Below are 18585 nucleotides of genomic sequence, written 5' to 3'. Positions count from 1 at the left end.
CAGTAGAAATATTATATTTTTCGTTTCTCTGCTAAGGGCTTTTTAGCAGAGAGAAACAGTTTGGTTTTAAAAGGGAACCAGAGAGAAATATTTTTTTTCTGCTCTCTCTGGCAGTTTGTGGCTTGCATGTTAAGCAGAAGTCGTTAAGGACTATTAACAGTCTTTTGTCACACAATAGCCCTCCCATTAGGAGTCAAGTACCAGCACTTATAGGCATGCAAATAAAGTGGTTTTTCTGGTTTCCCTTCATTGAACATTAGCTAGAAAGAGAAAAGGAAAAAAGCACTGTTGCTAGGCAGACTTCAGGAGGCAACAGAACCTGCAGTTCAGAAGATAAACACCGGAGGGCACCCCAACACAAGAAAACAGGAACCATGACTTCTAAGGCAAAAATTGACGCCGAAGAACAAATCAAAGAAGCTGAACACAGGCGAGAGATGGAAAAACACAAACAGCAACTGGAAATAAAACAAAAAGAGATGGAGATGAAAGAAAGAGAAGAACAGATCAAAGAGGCAGCCTACCAAAGAGAACAGGCAGCCTACCAAAGAGAACAGGCAGCCAAAGAGGCAGCCAAGGAGGCAGCACACAGAAGAAAACTAGAAGAAGAAGAGGTGGCCCACCGCCGAGAAATGGAAAACCACCACCGAGAAATGGAAAAACAACAAAAAGAGAATGAAGAGAAGGAAAAACAGAGAAAACATGAACTGGACTTGGCAAAAGCTGGGCTGCCTGTGCCAGCCAACCCTAACAACCCGGCGCCAAATATTGCTCCACAGCACAGGAAATTTCCCACCTACAAGGCAGGTGATGACACCGAGGCCTTCTTGGAAAATTTTGAAAGAGCCTGTCTTGGGTACAGCATTCCCGAAGACCAGTACATGGTAGAATTGAGGTCACAGCTCAGTGGACCTTTAGCAGAGGTGGCAGCTGAAATGCCTAAGCACCAAATGAATGACTATAAACTTTTTCTAACCAAGGCCAGATACAGGATGGGGATAACCCCAGATCATGCCCGTCGGCGCTTCAGAACCCAAAAGTGGAAACCCGAGGTGTCATTTCCCAAACACGCCTACTACATTGCAAAAAACTATGAGGCCTGGCTAACAGGAAACAACATTCAAACCTTGGAAGAACTGAACCTCCTCATACAAATGGAGCAGTTCTTGGATGGTGTTCCTGAAGACATCACGCGGTACATACAAGATGGAAACCCCAAGAATATCGCTGAGGCGGGGGAGATTGGAGCCAAATGGATGGAACTGGCAGAAAGCAAAAAAGCTACTGTCAAGGGGAACGATTACCCCAGGGGGCACACAGACCATAAACCCTACCACCGAGGACAGCCAAAGACCCCACATACCACCCAAGTAAAGCCACAGATACCCTACCCTTCAACCTCACCAGTCTCCAGTAACTCACCTCGGCCCAGTGACCCATCAGATGGAAGATGCTTTAAGTGTAATGAACTGGGACATATCAAGGCCAACTGTCCCAAGAACACCATGCGAGTGCAATTCATTACACCACCATCACACCAAAGATCCCCAGGCCCGGATGCCTCTCAAATACCCTTGGAGCGAAGGGAAAATTTGAGAGTGGGCGGAAAGAAGGTTACTGCGTGGAGAGACACGGGGGCACAAGTGTCAGCTATCCACCAATCCTTCGTTGACCCCAAATTCATCAACCCAAAGGCCAAAGTTACAATTTACCCCTTCATGTCACAAGCTGTAGACTTGCCTACAGCTCAACTGCCTGTCCAGTACAAAGGCTGGTCAGGAATGTGGACTTTTGCAGTCTATGACAATTATCCTATCCCCATGCTACTGGGGGAAGACTTGGCCAACCAGGTGAGGCGGGCCAAGAGAGTGGGAATGGTTACACGTAGCCAAACCAGGCAAGCTTCCAGACCCATTCCTGTTCCTGAACCGTCCACAGAGGCCCCGTCTGTGTTACCAGAGACCCAGACAGAGGTAGTGGACCCGGATTCCATGCCTACCACTGAAACAGCCACAGCATCTCCAGTCCCAGGCCCGGAACTGGAACAGCAACCAGCACCAGCAAGTGCAACCCCATCTTCAAACTCAACGCCAGAGGGCGCCAGCGAGCCAAAACTGGCAGAAGCACAAGACAGCCATACCCAAAAGGCTCAGCCAGAGCCTGAAATACCCTCAGGTGCACCAGCGGAGAGCGGTACACCAGCAACGGAAACAACCCCATCACCTACATCGCTTCCAGAGGGACCAAGCCCAAGTCCACAGTCTGAGAAAGAACTGGTGACCCCAGCCTCAAGGGAACAGTTCCAGGCTGAGCAGGAAGCAGATGACAGCCTACAGAAAGCTTGGGCGGCGGCACGGAGCACCCCACCGCCTCTCAGCTCTTCTAATCGATCCCGGTTTGTTATAGACCAAGGACTTTTGTACAAGGAAATTCTTTCTGGTGGACACCGGGAAGAATGGCAGCCGCAAAAACAGTTGGTGGTTCCAACTAAGTACCGGGGGAAGCTCTTAAGCTTAGCCCATGATCATCCCAGTGGCCATGCTGGGGTGAACCGAACCAAGGACCGGTTGGGGAAGTCCTTCCACTGGGAGGGGATGGGCAAGGACGTTGCCAAGTATGTCCGGTCTTGTGAGGTATGCCAAAGAGTGGGAAAGCCTCAAGACCAGGTCAAGGCCCCTCTCCAGCCACTCCCCATAATTGAGGTCCCATTTCAGCAAGTAGCTGTGGATATTCTGGGCCCTTTCCCAAAAAAGACGCCCAGAGGAAAGCAGTACGTACTGACTTTAGTGGACTTTGCTACCCGATGGCCAGAAGCAGTAGCTCTAGGCAACACCAGGGCTAACACTGTGTGCCTGGCCCTAACAGACATCTTTGCCAGGGTAGGTTGGCCCTCTGACATCCTTACAGATTCAGGGTCTAATTTCCTGGCAGGGACCATGGAAAAACTGTGGGAAACTCATGGGGTGAATCACTTGGTTGCCACCCCGTACCACCATCAAACCAATGGCCTGGTGGAAAGGTTCAATGGAACTTTGGGGGCCATGATACGAAAATTCATCAACGAATTCTCCAATAATTGGGACCTAGTGTTGCAGCAGTTGCTGTTTGCCTACAGGGCTGTACCACATCCCAGTTTAGGGTTTTCACCATTTGAACTTGTGTATGGTCACGAGGTTAAGGGGCCATTACAGTTGGTGAAGCAGCAATGGGAGGGGTTTACGCCTTCTCCAGGAACTAACATTCTGGACTTTGTAAGCAACCTACAAAGCACCCTCCGACACTCTTTAGCCCTTGCTAGAGAGAACCTAAAGGATGCTCAAGAAGAGCAAAAGGCCTGGTATGACAGACATGCCAGAGAACGTTCCTTCAAGGTAGGAGACCAGGTTATGGTCTTGAAGGCGCAACAGGCCCATAAGATGGAAGCATCATGGGAAGGGCCATTCACGGTCCAAGAGCGCCTGGGAGCTGTAAACTACCTCATAGCATTTCCCAATTCCTCACTAAAGCCTAAAGTGTACCATGTTAATTCTCTCAAGCCTTTCTATTCCAGAGACTTACAGGTTTGTCAGTTTACAGTCCAGGGAGATGATGCTGAGTGGCCTGACGGTGTCTACTACGACGGGAAAAAAGACGGTGGCGTGGAAGAGGTCAACCTCTCAACCACCCTGGAACGTCTGCAGCGGCAACAAATCAAGGAGCTGTGCACTAGCTTCGCCCCATTGTTCTCAGCCACCCCAGGACGGACTGAACGGGCATACCACTCCATTGATACAGGTAATGCTCACCCAATCAGAACCCCACCCTACCGAGTGTCTCCTCATGCCCAAGCTGCTATAGAACGGGAGATCCAGAACATGCTACAGATGGGTATAATCCGCCCATCTACCAGTGCCTGGGCATCTCCAGTGGTTCTGGTACCCAAACCAGATGGGGAAATACGCTTTTGCGTGGACTACCGTAAGCTAAATGCTGTAACTCGTCCGGACAACTATCCAATGCCACGTACCGATGAGCTATTGGAAAAGTTGGGACGTGCCCAGTTCATCTCTACAATAGACTTAACCAAGGGGTACTGGCAAGTACCGCTAAGCCATGAATCACAAAAGCCTCACTTCTACAGGTACTGCTAGGCAAAAGTCTCTGGCTCCAGCATGCTGGGCACACACACTTCTAAGTCTGCATCACATCTCAAAGAACCACGGTCGCAATAAGTAACCTTTTCTTTTCACCTGTATCTCTGATCACGTCTAAATACTAATTATTTGTGCTGTAATCCTTAACTTTTGAAAATGTTCTTTACCAGTTAGCTTCTTTGGTCCATACAGAGTGCAATACTCATCCAATGAACTTGCACTAATATAATCCTGTGGACATAGCCATGGGCGGCACTTGAACCGACTGCTGCGGGAGGCTAGCCCCCAGCACCGCCCCTTCTGCCAAAGGCCCCAACCCTTCCACATCCCTGACCCCCTGCTGGAGCCCAGAGCCCCCTGCCCCCCCACTTCAGCCACCGGTCCCTGCCCCAGGCTAGTGCCCGCCGCCCTGGAGTGTCCCCAGCCTCCCCCACAGCCCCAGAGTGGATGGCATGGCTGCAGACTTCCATCCCTAGAGCACCAAGAGAGTGGGGGGCACAGCCACAGCCCCCCTATGGCCCCTGCTGCAGAGCGCCAGAAGAGCAGGTGGCACGGCCCTAGCCGGGGCCACCCCACAGGGAGACTGGAGCCAAACTGAGCAGAAGCAGGAAGGGGGAGTGGCCTGGGGGCAAAATGTGGGCGGGGACACTCTTGGCTGCTGGGAAGGCAAAGCCTCCCCCAGCCTATGATACCCGCCACCTATGGACATAGGTGGGCTGGAGGAAGGTAGTCCCCGTCTCTAGATTGTGGAAAGACCACAAAAGAACTGTTTAGCAGAAGGTTCATGCTGAAGTAGCATTAATCCCTGATATACAATGTGACTCTGTTCCACTGAATCAGAGTGCAGGTGTTGTTAGTTGCGGGCACACAGCATGGCTACTGGTCCTAACATGAAGCTATGGCTGCAGTGGAAGGCTGTAGGGCTTCATGGAAGTGGTCACTCTGTGCATCTTGTTGGGATCAGAGAGGTTAGAAGCCTGAATCCCTTACTTTGGTTGTCTTTTAGGACCTTCACACATGTTCATGCTACATAACACAAAGGGAATCTGTGAGCAGCTGCTTGGACATACTTGGACTCTGTAGTTCCATTTGATACAAAGAGCTTTAGAATAATATATTTTTCTATATATTTTTGCATGGCTGAGGGATTATATAGGTCAAGCTACTCATCCCAATTTGAATGAAATCTTAAAATAGCTGCTGAAGGAATGAGAATTCCAAACACTGAGTCCCCTCAATGAAGAACTCTTACTTGTCTCTCCCATTTCAAAATTATTGGCATGCTCAACAGTACTGTCTTGACGATTTTAGATATCATAAGAAGACATTGGGCAGCAGGCTTACTCAGTGGAGCGCATTAGAACTGGCTTGGTCTTCAAGTGTCAGTGATGTGCCCTTAAGGAGTTAATTAGGGGATTGTGAAATGTATCTTCCTTTTTATTTAGATAACAATTTAGCACCCTTATAAATTCATAAGCTGAAATTGGTTTACAACAATGCACAAATATCCTATTTTTCATTCAACACTGTTTTCATTTTCCAGTGCCCTGTCTGACTTTGCTCATAGGTTGGAAAGTAGTGTGATGCATCATTTATGTTCTTTTCCACATTTATTGAATGATGGCCTCCTTTCCTGTCAATCATCACATCACAGTCTCTCAAAAATAATGTGGAAGATTTGGTTACTAGTATGACTGAAGTGCATTCACCTGTAAACAAACGCTCAAGACAGATCTCAGAAGTAATGATTAGCTAAGGTCATTTGTCTGATGATAAAGATGCAACTGAGAGTCAAATAGCAATGGTTACTTGAAGTGATGAGTTTTATTCATTTGTCTGGAGAATTCTTGAGTAATAAGCTGATAAATATCAGTAACCAATTATTGATAGCATACTTATCCTCATTATAAAATTGCACCTCCATCAATAATATGTATGATGGACTATGATGGAATATGATGCTGTAATAACAACTGTGGGAATTGGACAATAATCAATTTGGTTACAATTAAAAAACCTCATTGTGTTGTACTTATCTAATACTGACCCCACAAAATTTTTCTGTGTTACAATAATTCAGTCCAATTGATTTTAGTAGGCTTGCACAGGTATAATTGAGGACAGAGTTTGTCCAACTGTATGGTGTGTGTACATGCATTGCACACGCAATTTATGCCTTTTGTGCTTAACCATTTGTGGTTCCAATTGCACACCATATCCTAATTCAGTGTAGAGTGCAATTTAGCAAATGGATTTTCAGAATATGGTAAAAGACAAAGAGCAAGTATATATATATATATATCTACCTATTAATATAAATATAATCTTCCACTGAAACAAGTGTGAGAATTAAATGCTAAGCTTTAAGATGAGTCCCACCTTAATTTTATATTGTGCAATATTGCAGAGTCTTTGCACTTGCTTTTTTGCAAAAACTATAACTTTTCATAACTGTTTGCAAATTGAGTCAAGGAGGAGTTTCTATTCTTTACACTCCAAACTCAGCTTCCTCTAATTCACATAGTGAAGCACATAAAGATGAAGAGGTCACTAGAATGACTGAAAGAAAGAGAGAAAGAGGAGGATCAGAATGTTAGCAGCACAAACAATAAAAATGAAAAAAGATTGGCAGAATGCCCTAACACCATAGAGGAAGGCGCAAGTTCTAGAAGCAAAGGGTTTGATGCACTACCCTTTGAAGTCAATGGAAAGAATATGACACTGAGCCAAAACAAGTTAAACAACTTGCAGGCTAAATGACCCAACTTCTACCTTTAAAGACATATCAGGGAAGTATGTAAATGGTAATTAGGGATATTCCTTATAAATAGTTAGCAAAGTCATGTTAGATAGACTAGAGCTTTGAAATGTAGACTTGTACTGTTAAAGAACTGGAAGAAGATAGTGATTGTAGTAGTCTGTTTACCTATATCTTGTTAGAGGTTAACAATGTAACCAGACGGTTCCTGTCTGTCACTATGTTCTATTGATTCAAAGATCAAAATGGGAATATTAACATTTAGATGAACTGTGAGTGTGGTAATATCATTGTCTTCATTTGTCTTTGAAATGTGTAATAATCTACTTGTAAATGGCAGGAGATGAGCGGTTGCCATATGCTAATCCATGTAGTTAATTACCGGTTGTGTTTAGGAAATAAGGGATTACTTGAAAGCCACTATTCTTCACCCAAGGAATGCCTACTGTCAAGAAGCTATTGATGACCCACCAGATAATTAAATAAAGCACCCTTGGACCCTGATCCTGTATCTCAGCTCTGCTTAAGCTTCATCAGGAGAAGTCTGAGTAGCGAGAGTGAAGTCTCCAGTTCCATTTTGAATCACCCTGATATTGAACATTGGACTATAACCTGATGAACTAATTCTGAAAAGGACTCTTTGAAACTCTAAAGCTCACCATCTCTACTATGAAACTGACCTAAGAACTCTGTTCATATCTATATGTATAATGATCTTGTAACCATTACTCTCTGTCTTTTATTTTTTAATAAATCTTAGTTTAGTTAATAAGAATTTACTGTAAGCGTGTATTTCGGCAAGCTCTGAGATATTCATTAATCTGTGCTTGATGTGCTCGATTCTTTGGGATTGGTATAACTTTTTATATGATGAACAAGATTTTCAGTAATCCTCATCATATTTGACATAGGTGTCTGGGTTGGAGCTCAAGGTTGGGTTGCTTTAAGGCAGGGGTGTGCAAACTATGGCTCACGGGCCCATCTGGCCCTGCAACTGATTTAATCCAGTCCTTGATCTCCTGCTGGGGTGTGGGTCTGGGACTTGCCCCGCTCCCATGCTCCAGCCGGGGAGCGGAGTCAGTGGCTGCTCCACATGCACCTTCTGAGGATCCATGCAGCTCTCGGAAGCAGCAGTATGTCCCCTCTCTGGGTCCTACATTTAGGGGTAGTCAGGGGACTCTGCGCTCTGCTTCTGCCCCAAATGTCACCCCTGCAGCTCCCATTGGCCAGGAGCTGTGGCCAATGGGGGCTGCAGGGATGGCGCCTGAAGATGAGGCAGTGCACAGAGCTTCTTGGCCACACCTCCACGTAGGACCCAGAGGGGGACATGTCGCTGCTTCCGGGAGCTGCATGAGGTAAGCACTGCCTGGAGCCTGCACTCCTGAGTTACCCCCGCTAAACCCCAACCCCCCTGCCCCAGCCCTGATCCCTCTCCCACCCTCTAAACCCCTTGGTCCCAACCTGAAGCACTATCCTACACCCCAAATCCCTCATCCCCAGCCCCACCCCAGAGCCTTCACCTCCAGCCGGAGCCCTCACTGCAACCCCACCCCAACCCCCTGCCGCAGTCTGGAGCCCCTTCCTGTACCCTGAACTCATTTCTGGCTCCACCCCATAGTGCACATGTCATGGTATAATTCCCCACTCTGAACCTTAGCGTCCAAAAGATGGGGTACAGCATGAATTCCTCTAAGCTCAATTACCAGCTTAGGACCTGTAGCGCTGCCACCAACCAGGAATTCCAGTGCCTGCTACACTCTGGTCCCCCCAAAACCTTGCCCGGGGAACCCCAAGACCCAGACCCTCTGGATCTTAACACAAGGAAAGAAAACCCTTTCCCCTACCGTTGCCTCTCCCAGGCTTCCCCTCCCTGGGTTACCCTGGAAGATCACTGTGATTCAAACTCCTTGAATCTGGAAACAGAGAGGACAATTCACCTTCCTCCCTCCTTCTCTTTCCCCCTCCCAGACTCTTCCTGAGAGAGAAAGTAATCCTGATACAGAGAGAAATTAGCCTCTCTCTCCCCCTTCCCTCCTTTCTCCCCACCAGTTCCCTGGTGAATCCAGACCCTGTCCCCTGGGGTCTCACCAGAATAAAAAACAATCAGGTTCTTAAACAAGAAACTTTGAATTAAAGAGAGAAAAACAGTAAAAATTATCTTTGTAAATTTAAAATGGAATAGGTACAGGGTCTTCCAGCTATAGACACTGGGAACACCCTTCCAGTTTAAGTATACAAGTACAAATTAGAATCTTTTCAGCAAAATACCAATTTGAACTCCTTTCAGCCAAATACACATTTGAACTCCTTCCAACCAAATACACATTTGCAAATAAAGAAAACAAACATAAGCCTAACTCGCTTTATCTATCTAGTACTCACTATTCTGAATTTATAAGAACCTGTATCAGGGGGATTGGAGAGAAACCTGGTTGCACGTCTGGTCCCTCTGAGCCCCCAGAGTGAACAACAGCCAAAACTAACAGCACAGCACAAAAAATTCCCTCCCTCAAGATTTGAAAGTATCCTGTCCTCTGATTGGTCCTCTGGTCAGGTGACAGCCAGGCTTACTGAACTTGTTAACCCTTTACAGTCAAAGAGATATAAAGTACTTCTGTGCTATTAACTTTTCTTAACTGTTTATGACAGCACATCTCTAGCCAGAGCCCTCACTCTCTCCTGCACCCCAACCCCAATTTTGTGAACACTGATGGCCCTCCATACAATTTCCATACCCAGATGTGGCCCTCAGTCCAAAAAGGTTGCCCATCCTTGCTTTAAGGGAACTGTATTTCTGGTTTCTGGGTAACCAGTATGGTATTGCAGAAGCTGTTTTGTTGCTGGCCTAGTGAATCTAAGTATTAGAAATAAACACCAGTTTTGGGGATTGTCAGCTCCATTCTTTGCAGTTTGCCCTAATTGAGCAATCCTAAAGTGACCCCCCTCCCCGGGATCCTGGTCACACTGATATTGACTTCAATGAGTTTTGGGTTAGATCTAACACGAGAGCCAACAACACAGTGCCCCTACAGGCAAGCACCAAGGGCACCAGACACGTTCTCTCCTCACTTATTACAGAAGATAGGCAAAAGTGTATGTTATACATGGAGCAATAACCCAGTGCAAGTGAAGCCATCACTCCAGACCCCTGACCTCAGAGGCTGCCCTTTTACTCCTTGAAAGTCTTTCACAATCACCAGATACTTCAGTGGTGGCACCTTCAACATAAATGGCAGCGAGACAGAAGTGAAGAGTGAGGTAGGACCAGAGATCACCACCTTCAAACCCTCCAGATTCCAACTTTACAATCCTCAGGAAAGCAAACCTGTGAAAGTCAGTAATATGTATACATCAGGGCTGCAGGATAGGTCCCAGAGACTTTTAAGAATGGTGATTTATACATACAGATATAAAGTAATTGCAATTTTTTTTCATTTAATTACATGTTTTAAGAGTTTTATAGCATCCAAATGACCACCAATGAAGGTTAAATTTTAAATGAATAAATCAGGTGGCATGCAGAATTTTAACAAGGCAGGTTTTGTAATGTGTGTGTAAAATCTCAAGACTTGCAGATTTGGTGAAGGCTAGATATAGGAGATATTAGAGGGAAATGGACTATACAGGTCCTTTAAGAGAAGAGGGAGCTAGAATACCCGGTGTTAGGAAGCTGGAATGAATAACAGCCCATTCAATGGCCTTGCAGCAACAGAAAGGAAGTGGTCCTGAGGAATAAAAGGACCTGTGAATCACTTAAAATCTACTTCATAGGCCCCAACCTAAGGACTTAGGTGGGGCTTTAGGAGTACATGGAGTATTCACACTATGTGAATTTCACTCTCAAACTACAGCATCCCCACAAACTGCAGGTCTCTCTAGGGCCTGGTCTACACTACACATTTAAACCAATTTTAGCAGCGTTAAACCAATTTAACGCTGTACCCATCCACATAATGAGGCCCTTTATATCGATATAAAGGGCTCTTTAAATAGGTTTCTGTTGATAGGGAACCCCCCCCCCGACCCCACCTTACCCAAGGCCCCAGGCTTTTTTCTGAGAATAAAGTAAGAGTAGGCCCTTAGCTAGAAGCAAGAGTTTTAACTCCTGCTAAACTTGTTTTTCTGTACAAAGGGCACGCTGAGGCAAAAAAATGTGGCCAGGGCCCCAAAAAGAGGAACTAAAATTGGATAAAGGGGAACCAGAAAATCTGTTAAGTTATAACAGCTTTTAGTTTATTATGGTTTATTAAGTTGCTTGTGTGGGCGTAAAATATAACTCATGATCATTTGACCAAAGGTACACCAATAGGTATTTTTGGACCCAAGTTCCTCAAAAAGGCCTGAGCTACATTCAATAGCGTAACCACAAGTAGGTGGAAAACCAGGTGTCAATGTCCTGATGATCGCGAAACCTGTAAAATGGGGAAGTAACAAAGGAGCAGGCTTGCAAATTAGCTCATAACCGGTATATTAATAGCAATTGTTTTTAGCAGATGGTTAGAAGATGTTATTGTATTAACCAAATAAGGTATCATTGGATGTATGAGTTCATATGATAATTTGCGGTTTTTGGCTTTATAAACCCAGGTATCACTGCTGTAAGGTAGAGCGACTTACCCCTTGCTAGGGGATTTGTCGTCTCTCCGTGTGTACACATGTATCTCTGATTGATCAATAAAGGAGCCTCAGGCTGTCTGATCAACTCAACACGGTGGTGGTCACTTTCCACCACAATTTATTGCATTGGCCGGGAACCCACGAGAGGACTTCTCCTGGATCGGAGGACCGCAGGCAGTTTCCTTCCAACCCCAGGGCCCAATTAAAAGGTAAGAGACCTTTTGAAATCTCTAATGGGGTTTGGCAGAGGACTGGTCTGTAGGCTCCGGTTTGGGGTAAGTCACAAGCTGGGTTCGAACTTTTAGCCATCAGACAGACCTGACGCCTTTTCTCTGAAAGTCCCAGGTTAGATAACTTTTAAAGGTATGAAGTCTTTCTAAGGTTCTGAAAACATGTTAAAGGTACTGCCGGCAACCCACGGACCACGCTCCTTTCGGTCCGGAGAGTCCTGATCCGCTCTTGGGCTAGCGCGCCCTGGGAGTTGATCGGGGGTCCCCATTCCTACCAGGTCTGGCGGGGATCCGGGTTTTAAAGTTTTTCGCCTTGACGCCTGTGTCAAGAAAGTGCCTGTGTCTGTGTGTGTGAGGGCCAAGCGGCCAGTGTGAGTGACAGCTGTGGGAAGACGCCCCGAGCCTCCTGTGAAGCGAAAGCTCGTGACCGGGAGTGTCTCGAAAGCAAGCCCCACAGCTGAGCTTTGTTTATGTGTGTGGAGAGATTGTGAAGCTTCCTAGCTGGCAGGCCTTGGTAAGTGGCTAGCCTGTTGGGTGCTTGTGTGTTTCCCCGTCCCTTTTCCCTTCCCTTCCATGACCTATGACCCTGTGACCGCTCCTCGAGCACTGTCCTTTCAGGACCGCAGGGTCCCTTTTCTGCCCACTGGAGCCATAAGCTCCCTTCCCTTCTCGGAGAGGAGGGAAGCCCCCAGGAAAACCGTACCGCTGGGTCCGTAGCTTCAGAAGCATCGTTGGCTTAAGGCTGGTGCTCTGGGCTGACGACAGGCGTGTGGGGACCGCAGGTTCTCCGGGAGGAAGCCCGTCCCATCCTTTACCTCCTTCCTTGTAGGTACCTGCTGTATGGCGGGTCGGCGAAAGCCTACTCCCATTTCCCCTGCCCAGGGCAGGCAAAGATGCCATTGGTGTTAGAACCGTGGTAATCCTGATAAGCGTTCCCTTGTGTAAGTGGCTTGAGAGAAGTGTTTGTCTGCAGTAAGAATGGAGTCTGGTCCAATAGGCACTCCTGCTGCTTATATGTATGTGCACCGTGGCCCGTCGACATGTAAATATTTGCAAAAGTGGAATTGGTATACCAGAGATGACCCAAAACTGCAATTTCCTGTAGAGGGCAGTTTTGATCTTGACAGGATCGTGCACCTCTGGGGTGCCCTTCTTGCCAATTCTGTAGGACAGGGACAGTTTGATGCTTATTTTGAATGGCATGATGAAATGGGTAAAAGACGTCAGGAATCCCAAGTTAGGAGTCTAAAAGATACCCAAGAAAAATAAGAACTGACTTAGTTAAAGAGGTTCTCACCGTATGCCCAAAGAAAACAGATTGGGCAAAAATAAACGCCTGTAAGCAAAATAAGGGAGAAAATCCGGCAGACTTTATGGAGCATATTAAGCAAGTGTTTGAAAGGTATTCGGGGATTAAAAATGCAGAACATGCAGCTACGCAGGCAATAGTGGCTGCCTCTGTGCAAGAACTCTTGCCAAAGGATGAAACAGAGTCTAAGCTTACGGCCTTACAAATCCAGACTATACAAGATTTCCAGACTATGCAAGATTCCGCTGGGAAAGGGCCCAGGCGGAGACCAAAACAGACAGTAACTAAAGCCCAACCCTATACTGGAAATAACCCCCTGACTAACCTTAACCCCTCGGCCTGCTTTTTATGTGGGCAGAAGGGACATTGGAAAGCCAATTGCCCAAAAGTCCAGTGCAAATACTGTAAAAAGGAGGGACACCTTATCAAAAATTGCCCTACTCGACCCCCTAGGCAATACCCCCGGCAGGAGGGAGTGCCTCTTCCTGCTCCACTGCCCCCTAATAAATGGTGTCCCTACCCCCTGCTTGGTTGACACGGGAGCTTCTAGCTCTACTCTAAGGGCACAAGATTTCTCCACTGTGCCCCTTTCTTCCAAAGTTGTGACTGCAGTAGGAGTGGGAAATGCTCCCATTCCCCACTCTGTACCGTTTTTGTTTTTTTTTGGTCTCTCTGACCGACATGCATTTCTCCTTAGTCCGTGTTCTCCCGTCAACCCATTAGGAAAAAATTTTGTTGTGTGAATTAAATTGTACAATCTGTTGTACCCAAATGGTGTGTATCTGGATATGCCTGATCCCGCTCACAATAAGGCCCTGGCAGCTTTTTAAAGGAACACTCTAAGGAGAAGACTGACCCCAGCCCTTCCTCGTTGCAACAGGAACTGTTGGTTAAGGTCTCTCCCTCCCTGTGGGCATTGTGAGCCGATCATGCTGACCAGGTTGGGCACATTGGATCTGCCCAGCTGGCTGAAATTTGCCTGAACCCAGCAAGACCACTTCCCAAAAATATAGTTAAATCCCTCCTCTCAAACTATACCGAGGAAGGAATTTTATTGTGCTGCTTATGCTGTTGTTCTCCCTATTTTATTTATTGTTTGTAGCCCTGTTATTATTCTCTTTTGTAGTGCACCGATGCTGAGGGGTTGTTGTTGCCTCAGGGAAAGATTGTGTTGAGTCCAGACATGAAAAAAAAAAATGTTGATCGTTGAACAGGATGCCTCTGGATGTGGTGTGTGTATGTGGATGGGTGTGCGTGGATAGATAGAAGGGGATTTGGTCGGGAGGCCCGCTCTCCTTGCCAAATTGGTAGTGAAACAATGCCTGTGCCCATAAAAAAAAAATAATAAAGCAGCAAGAAAAAAGGATCGGGCCCAAACAAACGGCAACCGCGGTTCAAGGAAGTAAGAGAAAAAAAAAAAAAGTTAAAAGTTAACTCTGTAGTTATTAGAAAAAAATTAAGCAGTAAAACTAAGTACAAATGTTAAAAGAAGGTGTTATAAAAATAAAAATCTTGGTTTCTTTAGAATGTCTGTAAATAATCAGCACTCTTGGTGTGTATAATTTTTGTTTTATAATAATTGGTGTTGTTTTGGGTTGTAAAAAATATATATATACTTTTGCCAGAACACAAAACTAAACAAGAAAACAATCCAAAGTTGTGGCTGCAACAGGGCAGTCAAGGCCAGGAGAATGGTAAAAGATTTTGAATCTGTTTTGGTAACAAATAGCAGATAGAAACCATTAAAACTTGACCTGCCTACAAAACAAATACAGAAAAATATCGGGAGTAATTTACGTAATTCCTCAGTTTTGCCTGCAATCAGCAAGGATATTTGTAAAGAAAAAAATATTTTAAGCAAAATAATTTTATTTAAATGTTTAAATGTTGTAATTGCAAGATTTGACCTTAAATAAGGTCACAGACCCCATCCCTTGGACATTAAAGGCTAATAAGACTTTCACTCAGGTTAAGCATGTTCTGGCCTGAGCATTGGCACTGGGCCTCCCTGATTATAAGAAACCCTTTACTCTCTATTGTCATGAAAAAAGGAGGGGATGGCCCTAGGGGTCCTCACGCAAACCCGTTGCATATTTTAGTTCCTCTTTGGACCCAGTAGCTGATGGCTTCCCTCTGAAATTTTTTGTCTTTGTATGCTGCAACCTCTTTCTCCAGCTGCGTCCCCTCATGACCTGGCACTATTGCAAGAGTTAGCGTCTAAAAAGGAGAAGGACGGATGGGGAAAAAATGGGTGTTCTCCACACCTTGTGGTGCACTCCAGATGGTCATCTGGTTGCGCCCCGGGCTATGTTCCCCTACCTTGCTCGCGTGGCCCATGGTTTGGCCCGCGTGAGAAAAGGAGAGATGATTGCATCAGGGGTGTGGCATTGGTATGCCTCAAAATTTTTAATTATGGCTCAACAATATTGTAATCCTTGCCCTATTTGTCTGGCTAACAACAGTAGAAAACCAGTCCAGACTAGACCTGCAGCTCACCCCACTCCATGAGGACCCTTTGTAAATATTCAGATTGACTTTATAAACATGCCAAAATGCTGTTCTTATCAGTATGTGTTAGTTTTAGTAATATATTTCCTTATAAAAAGGCTTATGCCAAAACGGTTGTGAAGCTTTGGCATACTTGTAAATAGCAACAGTGAATGTAAACCTAATTTTACTGGACAAATTATAACTAAGTTATGTGCAGCTTCGCAGATCTAGTATGGCCAAATGTACTTACAAGGCCACTTCCAACGCACTCAGCCCTTATAAAATTTCTACCAGGGCACCCAATGCAACTATCAACAGTGCCCTGCTGGCTTTGGCTCCTGTGGTCATTTATTTAATAAATGACACAATGCATAATTATCGCCGGGCACTAATAAAATGTGTTAAGTCTTTTTAAATACAGTAGCTCTGCTGCTTGCTGAAACCAGAAGACTGGGTGTACATGGAGGTCCACCAGCGAGGAACTGCCCTGGCTCCATGCTGAAAGACCCTTATCAAATCCTGTTAATTACCAACACTGCTGTGAAGTGCCAAGAATTGACTACCTGCCCATGTTCCTCACTGTGATGACTCTCTGACTAATGATTGGTCTATCTTTCCTTCTTGCGTTGTTGCTCTTTCTGGACGGCAGGAGTGAAGGACAAGGTAAAAGAACTGGTAACTTCTCCTTTGTTTGCTGACAGACCCACTGAGCCTTTGAATTTTGCTAAGAAAACAACCTCTCCACCTGAGGACATAATAAAGCCTCCAAGTAAGCAAGGTGATTGTGCTAGTAACCTCTCCCTTGCTGCCTCACTGCTGGACAGCTAAGTGAATTAAGACTACGAAATCTTGAAGAATAGCTTGCGGAAGCTAGCCAAAACTACCTGAAAATGAGACTTTTAATGTTCCTTAGCCTCTCCTCTTTAATGAACTTGGGATGAGGATGGAAAAGTAATATTTTCTAAATATTTCTCCAATTAGTAGCCTTACTTGTAAGCACACTGCTGACACCACTAGTAAATAACCAAACATATACCCACAGGACTTGTCTAACCACGGGAATATTTTTCTACTTAGAGACTATTTCAGTAACCAACAACATAGCCTGTACCCTGTTATAGTATTTTCTCTCCCATATAATGAACCTAAAGCCTCCTGAAAAAGTATCCGAGTGTATGACCAGCAGTTGTGGTATGGTTTTCTAGGAAAAAGAAACCCAAAGGGGTTCAGATGGACCATACTTAATGCCAGGCTAGGAACTATCAAATTTGCCCTGCCCTTATCCCACTTCCAGATCACTTCTACCTGCCCCAATTGCTCCTGAGGGGCTACCCTTGGGTTGGTATAGACTTGGGGTGCATCCTCCTACCAAAGGAGGGATTTAACTGGCTCCTTGCGGGACGGGGCAAATAGTGCCGCTCCTGTCTGAAATATTTACAAAAATCAACAGTATAATGAAAATTGGGCCAATCGGCCCAGGACATAGGCTTATCTCCGGAGCATAAGAAAGCAGTATCTGGGCTGGAGTGGACGAATTACATGTTGTCTCCACCCTTAGTTCTTTAACCCAAGATTTACTGCTAAAATGCTCTTAAGCATCGCTGAAACAGGCATGGCAATGTGGGATAAAATGGATATTGGGATTTATTCCCAGTTCAGGTGATTGCCGTACAGGTGAGGTCCCCTGGCCATGCCAGGCTATTCCAGAACTACTAGACGAATCCCATCCTTCCCTTGCTCCCCCCACGGCCTCCCTTTTAGCTAAGCCTCGTAGTAACTCCATCCCTCAATATCTCAGAAAATCATGCCCGTTCCGAGCCCCAATCAGACCCATGTTTACCCAAGACCTCGACCATTATACAATGGCCCAGACCCTCTTCCTCTGGTGATTTGTTTTCCTATTGCGTATGCAAGTTAATCTTCTCATTGCATGGCCATGTATACCAACGGTATGTTAAATGGAATGCGTTTGGTATGGTGTATCTTAGTTACTGTAATATAACCTCTTATGTTACTTATACAGGAGAACCTGACCAAGCTGAAATTTACATAGACACGTGGGACACTGACCATGATATAGACCTCGTGTTAGTCCCAAGCACTTGTTGGCCACTTACTGTGAAGGGTCCAGAATGTTTTATAGCCACTCGTGCCACCAGAACTAATGTTACAGTTGAAAGGATATGCTTAGCCACTGTAGGATTTCTTTGTGTCCAGGATCTTCCCCTCACTGTAAATATCACTTGTACTCTACTTCAATACACCTCTTCCCATTCAATTAACACTTCCCTGGCTAAGGAGGGCATTCAGGTTCAGAACCAACAATTATGGTATGAGCCTACAGAAAAACCTCACTTTTCAGGATTTAAATGGCCAATCCTAAATGCCACTTTAGGAACCATCCATTTTTCTTTTCCCCTCACTCACTTTCAAATCACCGCCACTTACTCTAACTGCTCTAAAGGCGCAGCCATACGCCTGATGGAACAACAAGCTCAACTTAAAGATAGCAGAAAAAGGAGAGATATTGTTGATACTCTGCTGCACGGTGCTAACACTGCAGCCTCAGCTTGGACTGTTTACAAAGCGCAGGAACATGAGGGCCATCTGGGACAATTAGACCAGGCCGCAGGGTTTATCTCTGGGACTCAGATTACTGAGGAAAAGGCCGGTATAGGCGCACTCCATACTATCTCAGCACTAAGGATTGTTACCGAGGACCTACTTAAGCATATGGTCCATCAGGCTACTGTATCAGGAAAGGCATTGCAGTGGGATCAGGCGTGTTCAGAAGTACAGGATTATCTCAATACCATCCTTTTCTCCTTACGTAAGGACCTCGAACAGCAGCCCTGGCCCACTGCCCTTACTAATACATCTGATATATCCCCCTATTTGTGGCCATGGAGACATACTTGGAAGTTTTCTGAATGGAAGTGTTGGCGCTCACAGTGTTCCTTCCGGGCTTATGGACCCGTGAAAGGATTTTGGGCCCCCACTTATCGTATTCTCCCAGGCCCTTGGGGTGGTTGCTTGTGGGACTGGGTA

Source organism: Gopherus flavomarginatus, chromosome 2, assembly GCF_025201925.1.
Source record: "Gopherus flavomarginatus isolate rGopFla2 chromosome 2, rGopFla2.mat.asm, whole genome shotgun sequence".
NCBI lineage: Eukaryota > Metazoa > Chordata > Testudines > Testudinidae > Gopherus > Gopherus flavomarginatus.
This window is presented reverse-complemented; position numbering follows the sequence as displayed.